The sequence below is a fragment of the Bemisia tabaci genome, chromosome 8, assembly GCF_918797505.1.
Source record: "Bemisia tabaci chromosome 8, PGI_BMITA_v3".
Lineage (NCBI taxonomy): Eukaryota > Metazoa > Arthropoda > Insecta > Hemiptera > Aleyrodidae > Bemisia > Bemisia tabaci.
In genome coordinates this window covers 14053796-14074919 of record NC_092800.1, presented here as the reverse complement: position 1 = coordinate 14074919, position 21124 = coordinate 14053796, and the positions used below count along the sequence as shown (strand labels likewise).

At 41.6% G+C, this 21124-nt stretch overlaps 2 protein-coding genes across 3 annotated transcripts in view; one reads left to right on the top strand and one right to left on the bottom strand.

The window, feature by feature from the left end:
- Nucleotides 1-9478: 9478 nt before the first annotated feature.
- LOC109038282 (protein D3) overlaps nt 9479-21124 on the bottom strand; it is a 28814-nt gene continuing 17168 nt past the window's right edge. For both annotated transcript variants that reach the window (XR_011900362.1, XM_072303346.1), the window contains one exon: nt 9479-9625. The gene's annotated coding sequence lies outside the window, so the exon portion shown is untranslated. The remainder of the gene's footprint in view (nt 9626-21124) is intronic.
- Nucleotides 17339-21124, top strand: part of LOC140223753 (plasma membrane calcium-transporting ATPase 3-like) — a 310994-nt gene continuing 307208 nt past the window's right edge. Inside the window, exon 1 of the mRNA XM_072303319.1 lies at nt 17339-17743. The gene's annotated coding sequence lies outside the window, so the exon portion shown is untranslated. The remainder of the gene's footprint in view (nt 17744-21124) is intronic.

Below are 21124 nucleotides of genomic sequence, written 5' to 3'. Positions count from 1 at the left end.
TTTGTTAGTTTCACATTGTGTCATCATCGACGGTGAGGTAAAAACATTCATACCTCAATTTGCGACGTTGCAAGTTTTTTGCTACTGATTTTACGCGGGTAAACCAACATGAACACTTGAGAGTCTGCCGTGATTTTGAAACTTTGAGCGTTACAGTGACACAGTTTCGGTAACACAGCATACATTGCTTGGATTGTTGGTGCGAAGTCTCTAAAATATTGTTTCTGCCTAGAAAAATAAAAACGTGAATCTATCGACGTTAACCGATCCGTGTATTTTACTAAAAAAACGGGGTCGATTCGATCGACATGAATCGATCGAAAAATAAAAACGTTAACCGATCGACGCGATTCGATCGACGACCGTAAATTGGTCAACAACCCCGCGTGAATCATTCGACAACTTCATGAATCCATCGACAACACCGCGAATCGATCGACAAACCCGCGAATTAATCGAATTTTGTCGATCAAAATAATCACGTGGATCAGTTTACGTTATTATTTTTCAATCGGTTAATGTCGAATCGCATCCACGCTGGAATTTGATAATTTGCCGATCGCACAGAAAAAAATAGATGGTGCTGACGACGGAACCTTTTGTTCACAGGGCTCCTGCAGTTTCTTTGTTATACTTACAGAATTTCTCTGTTGTGAGAACAGAACTCCGATCAAGGGAACAGAGTACTCTGTCCTCATAACGGAAGCTTCTGTGACTGTTACAAAAGACGTGCAGGAGCGCTGTGAGCAGAACTATTCTTTCAGTGCGGTTCACTTCGATTGATTCACGTTTTCTTTCTCGATCGATTCATGTCGATCGAATCCATACCCTCCCCTAGAAACCTCTCAAAGAGACTAAATAAAGCATGGCTTTTGTCTGAGACTCGTGTGGATTCGTGTTGATTCGGCGTTTGTTTGGATGTGACGGAATCGAAGAGCATCGGGGGGGATCGGGCGACAAATCAAGGTTCGCAATCCGTGCAAATTAATTAATCGGCTTGTGTTGGAGTGCCGCTCCCGCGCCTCCAGGGTCCGGCCGACGCGGCCCCAGGTAACCTTTGATCTTTCCAAGTTCATTATATGAGCGTGACCTCAAAGGCTGGTGCCACGCCGCTCCGCTCTGGCAGAGAATCCACAGGGAGGGACGCCGTGCGCGGTCACCAGATGTCTCCGTCAAACCGGTAGTTTTCCCATCTCAACGCTAATTAATGGAGAATGGAGATGTTGCATGTGTGAGGAATTTGCGATTTGACTGTTGATTCTTATGTAAAAGTTCGCGAGAAGCACGATGGTGCCACTGGTTTTCTCTGAAATCAACTCCCAAGCTCAAAAAAAGCTCTCAAGTTGAGGCCAAAATGGAGGGGATATCCCACGCTATCCTGAGAGTCCACCTCTACGTCAAGACAAACTCTCCATGCAAAGATAGGGAGCAAATACATTAGCAGGGTTGCCGTGTTTCATTTTAGGAGTCCCCAAATGAAAGTGGCAGCCCTGTCAATGTATTTGCTCCCTATCTTTGCATGGAGAGTTTGTCTTGATGTAGAGGTGGACTCTCAGGATAGCGTGGGATATCCCCTCCATTTTGGCCTCAACTTGAGAGCTTTTTTTGAGCTTGGGAGTTGATTTCAGAGAAAACCAGTGGCACCATCGTGTTTCTCGGGAACTTTTACATAGAATCAACAGTCAAATCGCAAATTCCTCACACATGCAACATCTCCATACTGCCGGTTGATCATTGAAATTGACAGATAAAGCGATGGACAAAAAAAGTACAGGAAAAATGAAACGATCATATTGGTTGAAACGAGTGGTTGTTGTAGTATAGTTTAGTGTTTGTTACTTTTTGGAACCATCCCTATGACTGACATTATAAGGGGCGGATTTTTGAAATTGATAGACAAAGCGATAGACAAAGAAAGTATAGGAAAAATGAAATTTTAAACGTGGTATTATCATGAGCCCTGATCCACAGGTGTGTCGGGGGGGAGGGAGGGGGAGGAAACGAGGAAAAATAAGAAAGAGGATGAACAGAGAAGAGAGAATACATAGAGAGGGAACATCAGGAGGTTAAACAGGTGAAGAGGTGAGAAGTGAAGGAATAATTAAAACGAAAAAAATAAAATCAAACTCGCCCACGCTGACGCAGCCCCATATGTCACCACCTGCTTGCCGTTATTGTTATTGATGAATCACAGCTGTGATCCCTTGAGACAGAAGTAGTGACTTCAGCAAATGAGCCACTATCTACGCATTTGAGAACGATTATAACTTAAAGGGTGTTTAAAAAAAAAAAAAATAAAAAAAAATTAAAAAAAAAAAATAAAAAAAAAAAATTTAATGGTCTCACCTTTGTCCGGTGTGCGATTTTTGTCACATCTACTGATTTACCTCTCCGAATACAATGACTCAAAAAAATTCATTATCTGTTTCCTATTTCTAGAAACCTGGTACCTGGAAGAGGCTGGAGTCGTTTTTAGCACTACATCAGCAAGGTAAATAACATTATTTGTATGAGAAATTTTATTATGTCAAGAAAAATTGAAAAGTCGAGGGAATTTTACATTCAAAATCGCCGAAAATTCCAGGAATCGTGAGGTCCAAGAAAACCCGTCACCTTGCTCGTCATGTTGAAGTTTTTTAAAGTAAAAATTCCTTTTATCTCCTCGAAATATGAGGAAGGAATAGACGATAAAATCGAAATTCTCCGCTGCGTGCGAGAACCCCGTTTCACGAAGGTATGGATAGTTAAATCGTAAATCCTCTGTACTTCCTCGGAACTTCATTTTATCGTAAACTCCGGTTCAAGCTGCACAAACTTCGTTTTCAGGAACCGCCTCGGAGGAGTCCAACTTCAACATTAGTTTTTACAGGAACTTAAAAACAAACGCTCGTAAACCGAGAGAACCCGACAACCCGTCCTCGGGTCGCGGTGTGCCCGGAGCGGCTCCTCTACCGTGTTGAGGAAGAACCACATATGCGTATTGAGATGTTGCCAAATGAACCGAAAGGCAGGAACACTGAAAAAAAAATCTAAGTGTATTTACTAAGAAAAGGGTAAAATTACCGAGAATTCAGGGTTCTATTTGATCCTAGTTTTTTCTTGGTAAAATTACCATTTAAGGAATTGGTAATTTTACCGAGAAATCTCGGTAAAATTATTGACTTTCTCGGTAATTTTACTGGACCTTGGTAAAAACGCCAATATTTTTTATCGACTGTGGTAGAATTACCGAGATAAAATGGCAAAGTTACCGGGAATTGATTACCAATTAAAGTGGTATTCTTACCTGAAAAAAACGGTAAAAATACCGGTTTTTAGGTAAGCTTGCCAGTCTGTCTTGGTAAAATTACCAATAATTGGTAAAAAAAGTGAGATGGTAATGGTACCAACGGACCTTGGTAAAAACGCCGAGAATTTTTTTTCAGTGAAGAACATGAACAACACGTGTGTTCTGCCGTGATGGCGAAGAGAGCAATAAGTGTCAAATTTTCGAAATCGAAATTCCTTCAAAATTCGTCCAATCTCTTTCAGATAGAATCACTGAAATGCCTAAAACAGTAAAATTCATCTAATTATATAAAAACGAGACATGAGAAAGCCGCAAGTGCGCAAAAATGAACGTAGTTTCAGGCAAGACAACAGTAAGTGACATAATTCCTCCAGAGAGCCAATGGAAACAGTGCTTTCAAGTAAAGTGCCACCCTCCTTAGCCAATTTCTAACCTGAAAATGTGTTTGTTGTGTATCCAAAACGCAACCACGAAAGTAAGCAGAAGATTGCACCTATGGCTGTCTTGCCTAACACTAGCCTAGCATGAAAATGAAAAATACTCTTTTTATGTAATTGAAATAAAATCAGTCGATTTTCAAGCATCCAAACGATTTCAATGAGTCTTCAGGACGGTTAGTGACAATTTCACAAAGAACGGAGGCTTCTTTTGATACAATTTTCCGGTCAGAAGCCTCTGAGCCCGTTTTCTCAAAGCTTATTCACTTCTGCCCTTACTACTCTCTACGCCATCACGGCAGTGTTGCTCATTGATCCACAGTTTTGTTCATGGGTTGATTCAGTAGCTACATCATTCTTCCGATTTCCCCTCTATCGCTTAATTAATGATCGTTGGTTTCAATGAAAACAGCACTGTCTAATTGTTTTGGTGATCCGTGTTCGCAATCTCTTCTCTCAGCGAAAAGACGGTCTGTGGCCCAAAAAGTTTGGGGATTGCTGCAATAGAGTACAAACTTAAGTCTAAAATTTGTATGAATTATTAATTGGAATACATTTGCAATGGGCCTATTACAAACTTCCGCCAGAGCAAAGAGAAGGGTTATATCTTAAAGAAAATGATTTGAAAATTACGATGAGTATATTGGGAAAGTCTAAAATGCACCACTATAACTTCACGATCAGTGTAGAAAATATGCGTTTTTAAGCTTGAAAGATGGAACGACTCCTCTTACGAAATGTTCACCTGTGCTGTAATATCGTTTTCGAAGCGGAAAGCATAAAATAACACATATTTCTTACGCAGATCGTGAAGTTAGGAAGTGTATTTCATACTTCTCCGATTCGCTCATCGTGATAATTGAGCCACTGTCTTAAGAAACAAATCTGTTTACTCTAGCTAAAGTCTGCAACAGGCCCATTTATGTAGAGCTATTATTCACGGAGCAAACAACTCGGCTCTGAGCCCGAACACTTTGTGTAAAATAGCGTAAACTAAAGGTAGTAGGGCTGGACCCTGAAGCTGTTGAGCTGGACCCTAAAGCTGCAGGGCTTAGCACTCCTGCCTTTAATTGGCGCTATTTTACTCGAAGTATCAGGGTTCAGCTCTAAGTTGGTTTTCCCGTGTTCCTAACTTATTTTCAGGAACAAAATATTGTGCCAGTATTTACCTAAAAGTTTCGCGGGTATTCTTCTAGAAAATTAGAAAAATTTCGAGGAAAAACGGGTATAACCACGTACACGGAGAAAAAAAAACTCGTGCGTGGGACCCGAAGTTTAGGTCATATGGATCTCTGAAGTCTTCAGATTGAGCATCTGAACACTTTAGGTCTGGCTGCCGAAGTTCGGATCATACATCTGAAACTTCAGTTCTTACATCTGAAGTACTTCAGATGTGAGAACCGAAGTACTTCGGATGTGAGAACCGAAGTACTTCGGATGTGAGAACCGAAGTACTTCGGATGTGAGAACCGAAGTACTTCGGATGTGAGAACCTAAGTACTTCAGATGTAAGAACTGAAGTTTCAGATTTGTGATCCAAACCTCGACAGCTAGACCTAAAGGGTTCAGATGCTCAATCTGAAAACCTCAGAGATCCATATGACCTGAACTTCGGGTCCCACGCACGAGTTTTTTTTCTCCGTGTAGTACGGTGTAGGGCGGCTTAAGATCAGAATTATTAAAGTTACAAGAAATATTACCCTATCCATCGAGCTGATTATTGAGACTGGTAGACAAAGCAATAGACAAAGAAAGCAATGGGGAAATGGAACGAGTTTATTAATTTAAAGGTGCGGTTTTTATAGACCAATAGAGAAAAGGATTGGCTGACTACAGGGTCTCTCGTGAGTTGCTGATAGTTAGTCTGTTACTTACCTTTTTTCCCCATCGCAACCACTTATTTTACCAAAAGGATCGCTCCATTTTTTCTTTGTCTATCGCTGTGTCTATCGATATCAATAATCAGCCCGCTGGATACTGAAATATTTCTTGTGGTACTTTAATTCTAAATTCAAGCCATTGCATTCTGTGCCTGGTGATGGTGAAACCCATTTCTTCGTTGAGGTTAGTCTACACCGGAAAAAAAAGATGTTAAAAAAATTTGCGACAACTCTTGGATGTTGTCACTGACACTCCGGTGTTAAAGTACCAGTCTACGATGTAAAAGTAGCTTCCTAGGATGTTATTTTAACACCAAAGTGTCAATGACAACATTCAAGAGCTGTCGCATATTTTTTTTAACATCTGTGGTGTTATTACAACATCTTTTTTTTCGGTGTACTTTTCTAAAAAATGTCCATTGAAAAAATACAATATTGATCTGGTAAACTTCACAAGATGGTAGAAATATGGCAACGCCCGATTGCTCATGCGGCGTTCCTGCTCAGTGCAACGCAGCGCAATCCTGGCCTTGCACTTAGCATTAGGAGAGCGGTTCGATGCACAGCGCTCCGGCAGGAAGCACAATTTGAGGATAACGAACTTTTCCGAAGCGATAAAGTGCATCTGCGATGCTGTTTAGCCTCATCCACGACGGCTAATTTATAGCCCATTCAGAGTCTTTAGCTTTGTACCCCCCCTTCCCCCTCCCATAGTAACTCACCCCCCTCTGCACCCCCATCTTCCTCCCGGTTGAGCTGACTCCTCTCGATCAATTTTAAAAATTCATACCCCTCGCCGAGTGACAGGCGCCGCTTCGATGATCGACTTCAATCGATTATTTTCAATGGTGTACAATGACAAAATATCGAGTTCGATATATCGGTCGGTCGCCATAAGAAACCATGGATAAGTATCGACTCGCCCGCGTTCAAACTCGGGATCCGCTAGATTGGCTCCAATAAATAACCGCTTATTGTTTGCCTCCCCTTTCGAGATGTTGATTAAGGCCTGATCGATATTTTTCAATTTCGGCGTGATGCAGTATCGCTTTCATCGCGGTTCGATACATCACTCGTTCCGCGTATGAAAGCATTGGTATTTATCGATTTGGTCCCGGTCGATCTGATCGGCTTCTGCGTATCCTCGTGGATTGGGTCTAATAAATAACCGCTCTTTGTTCGATTCGCCTTAGTCCCCGTCTCCTCTTCTCCCGAGCTCCCTTACTTTAACTTTTTCGCTCAAAGGAAAACTCCACTTTAAGGTGATTTTCTCGAAAAGGCTGGAGACTTTTATTGGTTTTCCACGCCGGATTTAAGGCTCTGATGCTTGAAAGGTTTGCCTCGTGTGAATATTCGCGTTTGCTGGGAAGAAAGTGGTTATTTTAGGGAGCGTTCATAAATTACGTAACGCACTTTTTCCAGGGCCGCAATTAGGGGGTGGCCACATGGGCCGCGACCCATGGAGGCAAATTTTGCAATTTTCTTAAATGTAGGTATAAAAAAAAATCGGATTCAGAAAAAAAAATTACAAACTAGAAAAGGCGACAAAATCTCTCATTTCTCGAGAGTACAGTAATTTCTAATTTTGTCGTCTTTCGGTGATACATGAGAAAGCACCTTCATTTAGTCGAGTTAAGAGAGAAACCAAACACGCAATTTGGCCTGGAGCGGCGCGCTGTAGAGAGCAATGATGACGAGGACTTGAGATGAATAGGAGAAGCCCTCGGCGAGGCGGTCGGCATGTAACTTATATTAGCGCCTACAAGACTGCATGAATACTGCACGCACTGCATCAAACGCGGTGCGGTCAACAGCGGTCGGCGGGAAACGCATAGCGCCTACAAGACTGCATAAATACTTCACGCATTGCGCTGAACACAGTGCGGTCAGCGCGGCGGCAGAAGTTAAAATTATTAAGCCCCATTTATGTTTGTTCTTTCATAATTTTTTTGTTAATTTCGTATAAATGGAAGGCCTTGTTCACACAGAGATAGGTTTATGGAACTTAACTTCCGTGCAAAGTTCCGTGAACTTTTGCTAGTAATGTTGACAGGGCTTTCGCAAAAAATGTGTTCAACACGAGTAAACGCGTCTTATGCACCCCTCCCCCTCCGACACGTTCACCTGATGGTTTTTATTGATGTTTCAAAACGAATGGGAGGGGCGGCAAAATACAGGCGGCCCATTTTCCCATGTAATGTTTCGTAGAGCAACCCCGAACCCCCCGTAACGCTTTACGGTCCCCTTTAATATCCCTAAACTTGTGGATAACTGTTGTGTACAGTAACCGTACTTCAGTTTTGATATCATAACTTTTATTTCAGTGCTAATGATGACGATGATTAGTATGAAGCAAATATTAATTATCATTCTGTTGATTTTATTTATTTATTCATTTATTTATTTACTAGCTTAATTCTTATACAAAGATATACGGGGCCACAAGAGCCCCAAAACATACCTTAATGACACCAATACTACCTAACTAAAATTTGGGTCTGGATCTTATTACAATTTAATTTAACCAAAAAATAAACAATAAATTGAATAGAATGGAATAGAATTAAGAATTGAAATTTAGCAAAAAGTGCCATAAAAAAATCCGTGAATAAAGAAAACAGAGTTCATGGAAAAACAGAAAAATATAGAAAAATATTGAGGATGGGAGCCCCCACCCGAGACTATCCCAGGCGACTCAACCACGCCTGGACCGTGGTATTTTGGTTTTCTTGAGGAGGAAATAAAAACGAAAATCATAAAATTATTTCTGTAAAAATGAAAAAAGATTAGTGTAATTTTCAGCTAAGATTAGGCCAAAGGTTACTCCTGCCAGGATAATCTCAGCGGGAATGATGCGGACGCAAAATTATCCTGTGGGGGCATAATCCTCTCAGGGCAATGTCCTGAGAAAGAAATGCCAAGACACGGTGTTCCCAGGCTCAGAGATAAAATGGGAGAATTTTAAGATAAGATACGTCACTGACCCAGGCTCCCGTGGTTTATCGGCCAACACCGGCCCGCAAACTTCGGTCCCCTAATGCGGTAAGCGTAATAATAATTATTGTTGACGAGGCTTTTTGGCTCTGTTGATCTTGTCATTTAAGGAGGGCCGTCAGCAGCCGTCGTCCGAGAGGCACAGTCGCCGTTACAGACAAATAAACGGAGTTTCACAAAGGGGACGAAAGAAGTCTCCACCCGAAAATTCAGTCGTTTGTTCCGATAAATGGATTTAGTTTAGGAGAAATAAACCGATTTTTGTCTCGTTTTTTCAAATACAAAAACAAAGGAACTGATTATTGTAGCATTCGCTTTTTATCATTCTCGCAAGGGAAATTCTACGGTTCAAAATTTCAATTTAAATACACTGCAACAGCTTTGCTTGATAGTTTATGACCATGAAAGTCAAAGCTACAAAAATCATCATTTTATTTCTTCATCATCAGTAATCTAGTTCCCCTCTCCTGAATGCATACATGTAGCAAACGTGATTTAGATTAAACACTCAAGTTTACATGTTAGTTCCCTCTCGGGTTTTACATTTGGGATTCAATTTAGAGAGAGAAACAAACCAAGTATAGAGATACTTATGGAGTAGGTATTTCTAAGCAACTAATTTTCTAATTAATCAACGATTTTTCAATTCATTCTTTTATCTTTATGAAACAACTGCTTCTTACTCGGTTCCTTTGTATCAAACCTGATCCATTCCCATTTCCACAATTCCCGTTCAAAATTTTGCCTTTCTAAATTTTGATTTCAATTTTAATTCATTCCAGGAGTTTTGCATGGTCATTTTTGATCACGTTAGTCACATTTTTTGTATAAATCAGAACAAATTTGAAAATTGCAATATTTTGGCAGTCTGTACCTACCTACGTCATCGACAAAATCCAAGATGCCCGAAATGCGACCATTTCCTATTCTATCTCTACGCCCTCTTGGATTTCCTATTGGTGAATATCCACTTCGCAAACTTGCAAAATTAGTCGCCGATAAGATTCAACCATCAAAACCCGACTCTGTAAGGAATTCGAAATGCGATGATGATTAAAGGCCAAGATAATTTCAAAGCTTCTGAAGACATTCAACCAATCAGAAAATTCCTCTCGGAGGTTTTTTTCGCCTTTCGCTCTGCAGCGGTTTGATCATCGAGATGCGAGTATCAATAGATGAGGATAATTAGTTTTTCACCGAAAAAAGAGCGAGAGGGGGGTTGCTAGAGAGAATCAACTGACTTTATCTCGTCTAATTTCCGTTCGGTGTGAAAGGGGCTTGCCGGTGGAGGAGAGAGAAGCTCTTGTTTTGTTAGGATGAGAGGAACGTTGGCGCCTGAGGCTTTCGATTAGTAAGCGCGAAAATCTGATGGGAGCTACTTATTTCAGTCAAAGAACGCTGTGGAATAATTGGACTGCATTTTGCAATTTAGAACTATAAATCCTATCCCAATTTAAGAACAACGTATGTACCACCAGTTTCCCTATGCACATACGTGTTTTTTCAGATGAGCCAGAATTTATGGGTCCAAATTGCAAAATGCAGTCCAATTCGGTTGGTATGCTGCCGTGCTTAGGAAAAACGCCGTATGAAGCTTCGCAATCGTTGCCAAATTTATTTGATAAAACACGAATTTCCTGGTAAACTCATTAATATTTTCCTTTCAATTTTGCAGATAGTTTTTTTCGCAATTTCACCGAATGTCCCTGAAAATTTCAAGGAAAAACATTCATAACTTTCCTAAAAAACAAACATTTAATTGAAGGAAATTTGGCAACTCTCGAATGTTCGTACGCCGTCCTTCTTTAGCACGGTAGCATGGTAGGTAGGAAAATAGCATTCTTACGCGCTATCCCTTTCTCATGTCAAATAGGAGAGTTTTTTCCCGTGTTTATCGATTTTGATCTTAATGGCCAGGTCAACTCGTTCCACAATTGAATCATTCATTCGGTTCTCGAAAACGCCTAACCGATGGAAATGAAAACCAGAAATACTTCTTGAAACTCAGAATAGAGGTAGTGCACTCACTGCTGCAAAGAGTGTCCTACGAAAATGTTGGCACAAGAAAACCCCCTCAAAAATGTAAAATCAACCTGGCGTCAAAGATCTCAACGGATGCCCTTAAACCTTTAACAACCATTTCATTTTTACTAAATGAATATAAGTTTAGAACTACAGTAATACCTTTAAATCTATTAGTTATATTGATTGCTTGTTATATCAGCTTAATTTTACAATATCATAACAGTGAGGTTCTAAAGATAGACTTCAGGGTTTTGGAACAGATTAGAGAGAAATTTAAATTTAAATTAAAATATCATATTTTCATTTCAGAAATAGGTAAAATCAAATAGCTCAACAAGTCATACAATTTTCAAAATACAGATTGAAATTCGAAGTTAAAATACTATCTTATAGGGGGGAAAAAAATTTAAATTTTCAGATTCCTTGCTTGGCGCACCAAATTTTTAATTAGAAATGCAGTGTTTAGCTTCGCCTGTTGGCACCAAAATAAACTTAACTACTCAAAATGTTAGGATATTGGATAGTGCTTAACAGACAACACGTTCCCTCTACAGGTTTTCAAACACAAGCAGAAACAAAGTACTTGGTTTGATCTTTTTCGGGAGCATCTTCAGGCCTCAGGAGAGAGCGCGGTTCGAAAAATTGAAAACTCCTTCAATTCCACGTGATACCTCTGAGCGTACGCCGGAGCACGAATAGTTGTATCACGTGGTTTAACCTCACCATTGTATTGTTGGCGGGGGTTTTACTGTCTGCTTTATTTGGAGCCGCGTTTGATGAGCCCTAAAAGTTTTGGGGTTGCAGCGCAGTGTCAAAAGAGGAGAGGGACCGGCTGAACTTTTTTTTGGGGGGGGGGGGGGCGTTTCAACCAGGATTCCCGAGGGAGGAAATTCCATCAGTTCCGCAAGGAAGCCCTTTAGACAACACGAAAAAGCTTGATTTAATAGCATGAAAATGTAACAAAACTTGTAGTATGTCGACGGCCTAAATCGGAAATCACGTATCCTTGTGGCGATGTTCCAATATTTCCGCTCCTATTTTATTTTTCAAAAGAAATCAAGCTACCTTTGAAGTTTGAACTTTGTACAGAATATTCAACCATTAGAGAAGAAAATTCAAAAATGTTTTCAAGAAATTATGTCAGTCAGTTTTCAAAAAAAAAAAAAAATTATGGCAGCAAGTCTGCAACGTCGCAAACGGAGATACGTGGTTACGCACTTTGGCCATCGATGTGACCATCCACCGGAGAGATGTCTAATGGAACTGTAACCTGAGTCCACGGAGACAATATCTTGAATGGAGCGATCTTTGTCTAGGAGATCGACGAGAGAGGATTTTAAGATTCTGATGAAAAGTTCTTTCTGTGTTTAAAAATAAGTGGTAAGCGGAATGGACCACTAGACAAGGTACGAATTTAAGAATTTTGATACACGATTCTTAACTAGAATTTCACGTAGAACACGATTCTTGCATCGAATATATAAAATTAATATCTCATGAAAAAATGTTTCAGTGCAATTCGAGCCACATTTTAGGTATTAATTCTTCTTGGTTGTAGAAATAGGCTTAATTTCGGTCGACCAAAGTCGGCACCAATGCTAAAGCGAAGTCTCCGCAAGCAAGCAATGACGATCCGAATGCTGTGTGTGACGCAGTTACAATGTTCCATTGGATCTGCACGACGTTATCTGATGACGTTTAACGAACCGTTACGAATGCTGCATCATGTGTGCAATCTGGGCTCCCGTCTAATTTACGGACGCACTCAATCAGACCTCTCGGCCTCGGCGGATCGACAACCGGTTAAACCATCGATTAGCTCGTCCCTGTTGTCAGATTCCAGTGGAGTGCCCGCTGTTCGGCGAATCACTTCAATTGAAACTCATCGGGAACTCAACAGTTAGATCTACAGTCACAATCAGTTCCTACTCAGCGCATGATCAATCTTCCTCGCGATTAGTCATCAGCAGTGTCTCAACGACAACTTAACCCTCGATAATTTCGCCTTTGATTGCGATTCAATTTACAAGCAATTGGACGTATTTGTGCTAAAAGGAGCTATGTTACACGCAAACCCTATGCGCATAGTTCCTTTTAGCATAAATACGTCTAATTGTAATGGTAATGATAGCAGTGACTCAGTTGATAGTCATCAACAACTCAGCGGAAGCTCCATAAGGACGTGCAATTCAGTATGTACTTGTATCAATGATGACTCTTACTTGCGATTCAATATGCATTATTCAATCAAGACGGAAAAAAAGTGTTAGGGGTTATATTCCCTAAAATTGTGGCACTACTCCAATTTGTCGGATGATATGGAAATTTTCAATCAATCCTGGTAGTACCGCAACATTTAGGCTAGTAACCTAATTTATTGGGGTGCTACCACGAGTGCCACAATTAATTGGAGTACCATTACAATGAGTTGTAAATGTCCGTATCATCCAACAGTTTGACTCCTACGTCTTTTTTTCCGTGAACGGTACATCGCATCGGAAGAATCATCGTAACATACGTATAATCAGCAATCAAGTGCGAAGTCATCGTTGAACTGTGACTGAATGTATGTTCGGAACCACGATCTGCGCGGGATGCCAAAGTTCGCACGTCTTTTCCACAAAAGATGACTCAATTATTGAAAGAATCATGACAGCATTATTCAATCTACTAAAACTCAAATAAATGACTAGGAAATATCGCTCTAGAACGTCACACAGTTGCAATTTTTTTTTTAAAAATTATTAAATGTCTTTTCTCAAATTTCTCCTGTCAGAAAAAATCATTGAAAATCCTCGTGAACTCAGCATATTTCCAGCACGCGGCAATTAAATTTGCCCTTTGAAAATGTGTGACTCGTGTGCTATCAATGACACCGATGCATTCAATAGTTGCTCAACAGGAATTCAACGATAACCCTATTCAAAGCTTGTGACTTAGATACTATTCATCAACGATAACCTTGCACAAAATTTGAGGCCCACAATCAGATGCTATCAACGGCAACGATGAAGTCAACAGTTACTTAGCAAGAACTCACTGGTAACCGTGCACAAAACTCAGATACTGTCTCGGATACTATCGACGACAACGGTGCAGTCAACAGTTGCTCAACAGGAACTCGACGAATACCCCGCGCGAAACCGCGACCCAGCAAACAAACAACGGCTACTCAACGGTCCAACTTTTATCGGATCCAACTCGGCACCGACGCGCCCACCGTTTGTCTCCGCGTGACCCAGATCAGCATTTCGGAAGAAAAAGTGAATAAAAAAAAACGGACGCGGGCGGTGAGGTGGGGGAGGGGATGGGGGGTGCGATCGAAAACGAAAATTATAACAGCGAACCGGGCGCGACGGGGCAGGGATCAGGAGGGGGGGGGGGGGCTTGTAAAATGAATGAGATTGTAATTGATGAATTACGGAATGCAAAAGAATCAGAAAAGAAGGGCGTGGAGAGTGTCGCTGTTCAACATTGATTTATGGTGAATTACATTGATTTATGGTGAATTACATTAATTTCCACGGTACCATTAAGCCTCGTGTGAGGTCCCGGGGGTGGGGGGAGGGGGGGGGGAGGCGACGCGGCGCAGCAAGGAGGCCCGGCCCGGCGACGGTGGAGGCGAGATGGAACTAGGTAACAAAAAGCGGGGGAGGTGGGGGCGGGGTTGGGGGTTGGGGGATGGGGTGGGGTGGGAAAATCGACGGATTCGAGACATTCGGAATCGTGGAATGGGTCATTTGTCTGTGCGAGTCGGGAGAAGCACGTCGACATCGCGTAGCATCGGTTGCATTGTGTCACACCGACCGGTTTGCTCCTATCGATTGACCTCTAGTCTCTGCCCGTGGAGGATGACCGACAGTGCTGCCGCGCTGCGGGAACCCCGCGCAACTGACGGACGGGACGGCGTGCCCAGCGTGGGGATCTCGGGGTCGAATCCTTAACCCCCCTTCCCCCCTCCTAATCCCCCAGACCCCAAAATGTAACCGTTCACGGACTCAAATCCACAAAAACTCAAAATTGAAACCAGAGCATATAGGAGTGATTTGCGAACATGTTGGGACGAACGGCGCCCAAAAATGTTTAGCTGAACCAAAATTATGGTGGGTTGAAGTTTGCGTTTTGAAAAAAACGTATTTTTAAATAAAAACTACATGGTATGAATTCTGATCTGCACGGTACAAGATACACAATTTTTCTGATATCAATGCGAATGTTTTCCATCTACTGGCGCACTGATGACCTGGAGCAATGGCGAGGGGTGAATGATCGATTATCGATACTCCCCCATTTGAAGCTATAGTAGAGAATCGATTATTAAGGTGTTCTTTGCAAATTCCATGCTCATAGATCCTTTATCATAGGCTTGAATGGCAGATCAATCGATACATCGCATAGCACGCCTACGCCACTGACCTGAAACGCTGGAAACTGATCCTTAAGGATACCACAGTCAACTGGTACTTTTGATACGTGAATTGAATACAACAAAAATAGGATCTTAGCATACACAAATTCACAATGAGGAGTCAGGACAAATCCGTAGACTGGGGTTCTGCAAACATTTTGAACCTAGTAACGCCCAACAATTTTCGATGCGCAAAGTAGACTTCTTTTGATGTTGCTGTGATATACTAAAAAATAAGTAATTTTCTATGTATTTCCTACATTTTGACTTTGTTTGCTTCTTCCTTGAATGTAATACCAAGCCAAACCTTTTTAGAAACGGGCCGTTCACTCGGCGTTGAAATAAGAAGTGGAAAAATGAGTAGGCCAGTGCAAGTGGACTCCCGGTAGCAGCAGTGAAATACACTACAGTTAGGAGAACTATGAAGGTGCGAGAGGAGCAAAAGCAACTTAGTAGCTTAGTCTATGAGGGATTGAGGGGCTTGGAGGATAAGGCGCATAAGTGCAGTTTTTGAAAAAAATGAGATATTAAGATTTCAAGTAATAGGTACTAGTCTTTTTGCATAATCTGTGAAAAATTCGCTCCCAAATTCCAATTTTCAAGCATCTCCCCGCAACCCACAAACTCCGGAATGCTCATGAAAAGTCAATTTTCAAAATTGTTGAGTGTTTTTTGCCCCGACTTGTTCGAAATTAACCCCTCTAAGTAAGGGCGTCTTATCTCAATTTTTTTCTCTATTTCTAAGTCCCCTGTTCTCGTGCCCAACAACTCGATTTTTCCAAAATTGCTGATACCACGTTTCTCTGGCTGTTAACTATATGAGGACTTATGTGTAACAATAGCGGATGGAATAGCGGGCACGACGCGACGGGGCGATCCGTGGAGCTCATGAGCCCTGTGCACGACGCTCTTGTCACATGCCCACGGCTCACTAGTTAGCGCTCAGTTCCTTTTGATTTACTGTAAAATCCCGCTTTTCCATTTTCTCAAAAGGAACTACATCCACTTTTACATTGTTTCTTATCCAGCTTGCACGAGCACACCCTATCTTTCCACTTTCACATAGCTCATTTCAGCACAAATTCGTCCAATTGGACGTATTTATATCAAACAGAACTATGTGCAGGTGAGAAATATGGGGTGTGCTCTAGGAATCTGCTTAAGAAACAATGTAGAAGTGGGTGTGATTCCTTTTGAAGAATTGGAAAAGCAGGATTTTAAATTCAGCAAAGAGAACTGTGTGCCAACTGAATGCGGGATCTATGAGCCGCGGGCATGGCACGAGAGCGTTGTGGACAGGGCTCATGAGTTAATGACCACTACGACCGCGACGACGGCATCCATCCCCGTTAACGTCACTGGCGCTTTATTATTCTCATTTACTCTTACGGCCAGGGAACTAACTAGCACACCCCATATTTCTCACCTGCACATAAATCTGTTCGATAAAAATACGTCCAATGGAGATGTTGCATGTGTGAGAGATTTGCGATTTGACCATTTTCTTAAGTAAAAGTTCGCGAGAAACACGATGGTGCCACTGGTTTTCTCTGAAATCAACTCTCAAGCTCAAAAAAAGCTCTCAAGTTGATGCCAAAATGGAGAGGATATCCCACCCTACCCTGAGAGTCCACCTCTACATCAAAACAAACTCTCCATGCAAAGATAGGGAGCAAATACATTAGCAGTGATGTCGTGTGTTCAGTTTTGGAGTCCCCAAATAAAGTGGCAACCCTGCTACTGTATTTGCTCCCTATCTTTGCATGGAGAGTTTGTTTTGATGTAGAGGTGGACTCTCAGGGTAGGGTGGGATATCCCCTCCATTTTGGCCTCACTTTGAGAGCTTTTTTTGATCTTGGGAGTCGATTTCAGAGAAAACCAGTGGCACCATCGAGTTTCTCGCGAACTTTAACATAAGAAACAACAGTCAAATCGCAAATCCCTCACACATGCAACATCTCCATTGTGCTTGTATGAGCTTTTCCCTCTCTAATGAGATTTCAGCTTTAAGTTGAACTTTTTACGCACGTTGGCTAAAAAACTCCAACATCCAGTTCCTTTTAGCATGGATACGTTCAATTGTAGATCCGGGACACCGAAGTGCAAAGTCATTCGACCTACACTGCGGGCCGCACCGCGGCGCTCGAGGGACGAAATTCCCGGCGTCGATCCGGCACCGCCGGCGGGCGAGCTGGAGGTTCCACCCCCGTGTGCTGCGGGATGAACTTTCCCGGGCATGAGCCGACGGGCGATCGATGTCTCACAGGGAGCCTCGCCGAGCTGAGAACCGCCCTGTGCCAACTCTGCCTTCCGTGCGAGTCTAGTATGCGTGCAGTCCTCCGAGCTCCATAGCCTCCTCCACGCACCCGACGATCGAGGCGCAACCCGTCGTCCCGCGACGAGCCCAGCCCCGGACGTGTAGGAGTACTCACGGACATAGCAATAGTTGTTATACCCTTCGTTCCCCCCCTTGTTATTTGTTGTTAGTGTGGTCAGGGCGGCGCTCAACCCTATTGACTCTCCGACGTGAGGTGACGTGAGGTGACGTGTAGCCTTTTTCGTAACGCATCGGTGATCCTTAGTCTAAGCCTCTCACGTGCGGTTCCGGTGGCTCCCCGCCCCCTTTTTTACGACCGGAGTAGTTTCCGAGAGGAGTTTTTATCCCTGGGACGCGAGCCTGCTTCGGGTTCGTAGGATTTAACCGATTTCGGTAAGTTGGCGCCTAACCTAACTTTTACCTAGTTTCCCGATCTGTGATTGGTGTACGTTCAATTTTCGTCTTTGGGTCGGGGCCAGGTCGTTTATGTGACACCCAGGATACGGGCCTACGTGGTTTCGTCGGGTGAGATCTGGCCCCAGTTGCTGGGAACGGCAGCGCCAAGGATCGTCGTCAACGCCCACACACTCAGAATTTTCGTCTGCGTTTTTTTTGCGAAAATTGTAAAATTCAGTGTTTCTGTGAATTGCATTAAACGTATGGGACACAGAGTGATAGTACATAGGGACCCCGCGGAGATTGGTATAAGAGCTTCCGCGAATAATCAAAACGAGTCTGTAGGCTGATTATTGACATTGATAGACAAAGCGATAGACGTAGAAGACAGAAGGGAAGCTGCGGTGGAAGGAGAAACGCCGTATGAACCCTCAGTCATTGCCAAATTTCCTTCGATAAAACACGAATTTCCTGGTGAACTTGTGAATATTTTCCTTCCGATTTTTCAGATGATTTCGGTCCTAATCTCACCTAAAGTTCCTGAACATTTCAATGAAAAATCTTCATAACGTTCCTCCTAAACACACATTTTATCGAAGGAAATTTGACAACTCTCGAATATGGCGTTCTTCCTTAGCACGGCGGAATGGAGCGATCCTATTGGTTGAGACATGTAAGTGCTTGCTATAGACTAAAAGGGAAAATGATGGACTCGTTATAGGGTCTCCCGTGAGTTACCTTTAGTCAATCAATTACTTACTTACCTTGCCCATTGCAACCACCTACTTCCACCAATAGGATCGCTCCTTTTTTTCGTCTTTTTGGTCCATCACTTTTTTGCCTATAAATTTCAATAATCAGCCCGCTGATTGGCCAGGAAGGGTTTCTGACAGGCTGTGCTTAGAAAAAATCTATTCATAGACTATAATTGGTCGAAAATGAAGGAATTTCACCTCATAGGCGTCATTTTGGTAAACGTCCTCTCTAGAATAATTTTTTTTATAGAAGTTTGCGCCATAGAATTGCAATCTATATGGTCCAAAGACGTCGAGGAAAAACGCGGATGATTGAACCGCGGATAATCAAGACTCCACTGTCAGTACGGGAGGATTAAAATCACGCAGGTGCTCGTAGAGTTTAACGAGATTTTGAAGGTGAAACCACGAGTCTTTGCACTCAAAGATGCGAAATTCCATGGAATTTTATAAAATTAAATTTCACGTTGTAATTTCATACTAATGTTGGAGCCCTCTGATGACCCCATGACTTTCCACTCCTTTTCACCCTTCATTCTGTCGTTCTGATTTCCATGGTTTTTGTGAGTTGAGACAGGTGATAGTCCCTTACAGATCCCGCTCAATTCAGATTTTGGAAATACAACCCAGGTTTTTGTATACTGCATTATAAACTTGTGAATTTTCCCAGTTAAACTATTTAAATTATTTCATTTTTTATCGCAGTTCGTTCTAAGAATCTCCCGGGCCGATTTTCATGATTTTTTACAGCTATCGATAAAAGATAGTTTCTAAATGAATGAGCTCCTATTCAGATTAAGCTATGCGGTGGCCCGTAAAGCAGGCCTTAGAGGTCGCGGAGCGTCCTCTGGGGGTTGGGCCACGCAGCGGCTAGAGAACTTTGTTTTATTATATACTCAGGAGGCTATAAAATGCATAGATATAGTAAAAATTCAATTCAGAAATTCCTGAAAAGAAGCATCTTTAGGTGGGATTTAGAGTTCCTTATCGAATCATCCGTTATTTATTACAAGTTACATACTTAGGCCACGGAATTTTCAATAAGTTTTAGGAAACTCAGTGAGGAGAAATTTTATGCAATCTATATTTCATGAAATCCCAAATGAAGTTCTCTATCTCAAAAATTTTTAGTTTAAATCTCTAAACGCACCGCGATATGCAACGTTGCACAGAATAAGGTATATTTAATTATTGTATCCATTTGATTTTGACGAATTCAGAGTAAAATATTGAACGTCCGTAGGATTCAAACGTGCTATATCCCAACCCCCAAAATATTTATCGGGAAAATAAAATTTCGACCTCTTCGTCTTCCTCAAGTGACCAGGATTTGTCAGACCACCTAATGCCGAGCACATTAAATTAAAAATCTCAAAATTAAAATTTCAAATTAATCATCAAATTTATAAAAAACGAAAATCCATTAAATATAAAGACCTCATCAAATCAATCGGAATAAAATTTTCAATCATCCTCAGGAGAATAGGACCAACGTTGTGCCCATCTCTTGGAGATTTCTAGCGAAAATGTTGACGATTTTCATTAATATTTCGAAAGTTGAAATCATTACTCTTTTAACTTGCAGTTCTGATTAATTTTGATCTAAATATTACTCTAATGGGTCCAAATTTGGAGGATTAAATTTCCTGAAATTTTCTATCCCTGGTCCAAATGCCCTTTGAAAGGCTTAGCCACATTATATTCATGTATCTTGGGTACGGGCTTTGGCAACCTAACAAGCATATCTTGCCCGGATGAGTTTAAATAGAATTCTCTCATGTATATATCAGTGGCGTGGCGTGCTTTGCGATAGATCGATTGATATGCCATTTAAACCTATAGAAAAGGATTGATGAGCGAGGTGTTCGGAACGAACACCTCTAATATCGATTCTTCACCACAGCTTCAAATGGGGAAATATCGATGCACGCCTTGCCACTTACGTACATCCTTAATTTCTGCCTCAATCGAGCATACTATCTGTCAAGATGAGATCGCCTCAACTTTGCTTTTTCGGCCGCTTTATTTGCTGGAAAAGCTGGAGAAAAGTTTTTTTTAAAAAAACCGGTGCTTCGATCCAAATAAAATATTCATGAGTTTCAGCCTGAATTACACCACCCTACATTATTGAAAATATGAATTTATTGGAGGACTGCAATTTCTTCGAAGCCTCTCGATATGCCCCGGATAGGATATACGGAGGGAAGTTTTTGGACCGTGAATATGGTCTAAACTCTCCTACGCTGAGGATGAAAGCCGTATGAGCATTTGAATGTTGTCAAATTTCTCTTGATAAAATATTTATTTTTGAAGAAATGTTGAGGTGCGTTGGGTTGAATTGCGAAAAAATTAGTGTAAATATTTCGGGGGAAAAAATACTCAAGTTTGTTAGAAAATTGGTATTCACCAAAGAATTTGATTAGATCCATATACGGCGTTTTACCATAGCACGATAGGACGACCCCCGTGGGTGCGTTTAGAACCCTAATATGCAGTCACTCAAATAAGTGGGTTAGTATTTTTTGATAATACGGCGGGATCCACTGTGCCCTTCCATCACTCTTTCATTGGAGAGAATATAAATCTCCTTCATTTTCTTAGTTTTTTTAAGCATATTTCGATC